Here is a 5059-nt window from a genome sequence, read left to right on the forward strand (position 1 = left end):
GTGACCTATGCTAAAGCTTTGGGTGGGAGACCATATGTTATAATAACCTATGTCCAGACAGCCAAGTGGGAAGGATGAACAGCGCTGCACATGCTACCAGCATTGGTGTGGTGTCTGTGGTGGCTGTGACAATTGAGTCTGTCAGTAGCTGGGGAGCATAAAGGCAATGGTGTGGTGTCTGTGGTGGCTTTGCCTATTTAAAGAACTGCTCTGAGCGGCACTTTCAGTAAGCGCAAGCCACGAGTGATGCATATACCTTTGTCAAAACGAGGCTTGGATGGTGGAACATGCACAGTAGCGCGGAGAGGCAAGACACTGCTCACGCAATACATGATGGCAGTGTGTGGAACATGGTGCGTGACCTTGAGCGAAGATGGATATAACAAGAGGGAATGGGAGCATGCAAGGGAATTGCAAAGGAAATGATGCTTAACACTAGAAGTCCCAGAGATGGGTCATTTGACATTTCTACCTTTGAAACCCAGAGAAGGGTCAAATGACCTAAAGGATTTTATCTATAGCTTATCTTATCTCTATTCACTGTCTTTTGTTCTGTAATTAGGGCCATTACTGTTGCACCACAGGAGGTTGTTTGCTGTTTTCCATCGAGTTTACCCATGTAGTTTCAAGTTTCAAGTTAGTTCTGTTCAGTTTATTGTATTTGATAATATAAAGGCCCCGTCTCACATAGCGAGATCGCTGCTGAGTCACAAGTTTTGTGACGCAACAGCGACCTCCATAGCGATCTCGCTATGTGTGACACGTACCAGCGATCAGGCCCCTGCTGCGAGATCGCTGGTCGTGTCAGAATGGCCTGGACCTTTTTTTGGTCGTTGAGGCCCCGCTGACATCGCTGAATCGGTGTGTGTGACACCGATCCAGCGATGTCTTCACTGGTAACCAGGGTAAACATCGGGTTACTAAGCGCAGGGCCGCGCTTAGTAACCCGATGTTTACCCTGGTTACCAAAAAAACAAACACTACATACTCGCCTTTCGGTGTCCAGGTCCCTTGCCGTCTGCTTCCTGCTCTCACTGACTCCCGGCCGTACAGTGAGAAGTGAGAGCACAGCAGTGACGTCACCGCTGCGCTCTGCTCTCAGTGTACGGCGGCTCAGTCAGAGCAGGAAGCAGACGGCAAGGGACCTGGACACCGAAAGGCGAGTATGTAGTGTTTGTTTTTTTTGGTAACCAGGGTAAACATCGGGTTACTAAGCGCGGCCCTGCGCTTAGTAACCCGATGTTTACCCTGGTTACCCGGGTGCTGCAGGGGGACTTCGGCATCGTTGAAGACAGTTTCAACGATGCCGAAGTCGTACCCCTGATCGTTGGTCGCTGGGGAGAGCTGTCTGTGTGACAGCTCCCCAGCGACCACACAGCGACTTACCAACGATCACGGCCAGGTCATATCGCTGGTCGTGATCGTTGGTAAATCGCTTAGTGAGACGGGGCCTTAAAGACTATACATATTGTATTTAGTTTAGTTTTATTTGAGCAAAAAAGCGCTGAAACAATGAATCATTTTTTATATATTTTAAACAGAGAATGAGAAATTTTAGAGCAAGGTACAGCTGTGAGTAATGACCAGAAGCATTTGTGTCTAAGGCTATGTGCACACTTTGCGGATTCCACTGCGGATTTTTCCGCAGCGGAATTCCAAAATCCGCAGTGAAAACCCGTTGTGGTTTTTACTGCGGATTTATCGCGTTTTTTACTGCGGTTTCTTCTGCAGATTTTCATCTGCAGTTTCCTATTGGAGCAGGTGAAAATCTGCAGAAAAGAAGTGACATGCTGCGGAATGTAATCCGCAGCGTTTCCGCGCTGATTTTTCAGCAGCATGTGCACAGCGTTTTTTGTTTCCCATAAGTTTACATTGTACTGTAAACTCAGGGGAAACTGCTGCGGATCCGCAGCGGTCAAAGGTACCGTTACATGTTACGATCTCGTCGACGATATAGTTAGAAATGTCACGTGATCACATTGTTCGTGCAATCAGTTTCACATCGTCCAAGAGGCGTCACATGCAACTATCTTGTTAACGATGTAAATTTTGGCTTCACGTTAGCCTCATTGCAAATGTTTTCAGAACGATTTTTCACAACGGCAGGAATAGGAGAATTTAGACCGACATCGTTCATCTCAGCGTTACACTGAACGATGCTGCACATCTTCTGACACATAATTGGACGAGGAACGTCAGATTTGAGATCCTGACCTCAAATCTGCGATCAGCGATCCAACGATGTGTTCGTCCGATATCTTCACGTTACACGCAACGATGTGAAAACGACATTGCATGAACGACGTGATCACGTGACGTTTTCAAACGATATCGTCAATGAGATCGTAACGTGTAACTGTACCTTTAGGCCTCAATCACACTAGCGAAAAAAAATCGCAGCATGTTCATTCTTGTGCAAATTTGGCGCGAAAAAAATTCGCACAAGAGGACTGAAATTTTAGTGTAAAAATATACAAAAGAACAACTGTTGTTTGTTTTGATGCTTTTTATTTTTTTAAAAAAACCAATAAGATTTTTTTTTCACTAAACGGTTATTTCACACCAACATCAAACAAATAGTCACATTTTCAAGATGAGCAGTGTATAAGCGGCATGGCCAAACAAATGCTATAAAACAGTGAACAAGAAAACAATATAATCAAATTATACAACAGGGAGGGATGTTGGTGGAGGAGTGGGAAGAGGGGAGGGGGGAAAGGGTAAAGGATGCGTTTTATTTTTGTTATAAAAATGTTAAAAAAATACAAGGAATAAAACAATTCCACACATATTTTCAATAGGCTGCAGTGGGGGGCTGTGTGTGTGTGAGTGGCATGTCCTTGTGTGACTAGCATTTCAGCACTCACTCAGCAGTCTGTCTGAACATGTCGGAACATACCTGGCACTGCCTGGGTATGTCCCTGGTACATTTGCCACACGTGTATTTGTAGCAGTCAACACATCTCTCAGTTGCACAATTGTTCATGCATCGATGGTTGACCTGACACTTCACCCTTTTGCCAGGGCTGGGTGTGGAAGGAAGTTGCCAAAGGAGTTTCTCCTTGCGTGCCTTCTTTTCAGTCACATGACTGCCACCTAACTCTTTTGCAAGCTCAACCAGGAAGTCCACCCGTCTCTCCCGCACCCCAGTGCATGCCTGATAAAGAACATGAGCATTGAGTGCTGCCATGTCAATCATGTTGTAGAACACGGCGACTGGCCATCTCCGTGTTCCTGCACGCACGCTGTACTCCCGCACCATTTGGTCCATTACATCCACACCGCACTTAGTGTGGTTGTACTGTGTGACCGTGTTTGGCTTCCTTTTGTTGGTATCCTCAGTCTCAACCACGCTGTGCATGCTGCTGAGAATGTAGACGGCCTTCTTTCGTTTGGGTGCATACACTGTCAGTGTGGCACCAGTGGTTGAAAACACCTGAGTGGTGAATTCAGTGCGGTCCATCTGTCTAGCGGATTGAGGAATTTCCCGGCGACTCTTGTTGACTGTGCCGAGGATAGTGGTTTCCCGGCTAAGCAGTCGTTGTGCAAGTGACAATGATGTAAAGAAATTGTCCGTGGTTACAGTTCTGCCCTTGTCCATGAATGGTTCCATCAGCCTCATCACTACAGTTTCGGACAGTCTCTCCCCGCTGGGACGACTGGGGTCCTTGCCAAGATATGGGAGGACATTACAGATGTACTTTGATTTCAAGTCGCAAGCCACTCAAAACTTGATGCCAAACTTGTCTGGTTTTGTTGCAATGTATTGCAGAAAACAGCAGCGAGTCTTTGATGGGAAAAGCTGTTCATCAATAGTGATGTGTCGACCAGGGTTGTAGGATGCGATGCGGTTGGTGACAAACGATCTCCACACATCGGAGATTGCAGCAAACTTATCGGTCTCCACTCGCTCACTGCGTGTGAACATGTCATCAAAGCGTAGGTGTTGCATGATGTCTTGTAAGCGGTTTCGGGTCATAGTGGCAATGATCCTTGGGTTTCCCAGGTTTGCTGACCAGCTGTCACGTAGTGATGGAACCTTGGTCACCCCCCGCAAGATAATGACTGAAATAAATGCCATTAGTTCTGGGAGACCCATGAACCAATCCACCTGCTCCGTGTGACGTGCATGTTGAGTAGTCCATTCTTCAATGCTACGAAGCATGTCAAGACTGATAAAACAGAGGAAGCTCTGAAGGCGACTCTGGACACTTCGTCTGGCCTTAACACTTGGCTCTCCATCTGTAGGGTACGGTTCTATTGGGGTCAAATGGAGATGTTTCCCCACTTGTACTTCATGCCACACTGTGCCATCTTTTGCGGTCTCTGTCAGCTCACTCGCCAACCGAGCTCTCTTTTTTGGTAGAGGCGGAGTCTCCTCATCTGCAAGATAAATAATTTCAAATAAGCATTTTGTTTGGTTCAAGATAAAAAAGATAGTCAGGAAATAAAATAGGTAACTCACACTGCCTTTTTTGGCATCCTGTTCTGTCCGTTTTTGAAACAAGCAGAACAGGATCCCTTTTGGCCCCCATGCACCGTGGGTGATGTCCGTGTGCTATCCGTGAATCCACAGATAGCGCGGTCTGCTGTCACCACATACTCACCTCCCTCCAGCTCCTCTTCTCCTCTCACTTCCGGTTCACTCTTGGGCTCAGTAAAGTGAATATTCATAAGCCTAATGAGCGGCACCGGAAGTGAGAGGAACTGTCAGCGCTGGACTGAGGTGAATATGAAATTCTTTATTTTTAGGCTTTTCACTTTCCTCCGTGGTCCGTGCACACGGAAGTCACCGACCCTTATCTGCACCAACCCCTGCAAAACATAGGATCCAAATGAACAGGCAAAAAAGGGAGTGTGAAGCCAGCCTAACCTGAAGACAGCTCAGAGTCCGAATCCGGTTGAAGGACTATGTCTTCTCCATCTGAGTCAGAAGGGTTTGTGTTGCTCAGAATCAGGTCCAATGCCTCTTCAATGGTGTGCCTTCTCTCCATTTTCTTTCCTGTGAACAAAATAGGTTTCTCCCCCACAGCACATAAAGCTGCATGCAAATTTGCTA

Source organism: Ranitomeya variabilis, chromosome 3 (genome assembly GCF_051348905.1).
Source record: "Ranitomeya variabilis isolate aRanVar5 chromosome 3, aRanVar5.hap1, whole genome shotgun sequence".
NCBI lineage: Eukaryota > Metazoa > Chordata > Amphibia > Anura > Dendrobatidae > Ranitomeya > Ranitomeya variabilis.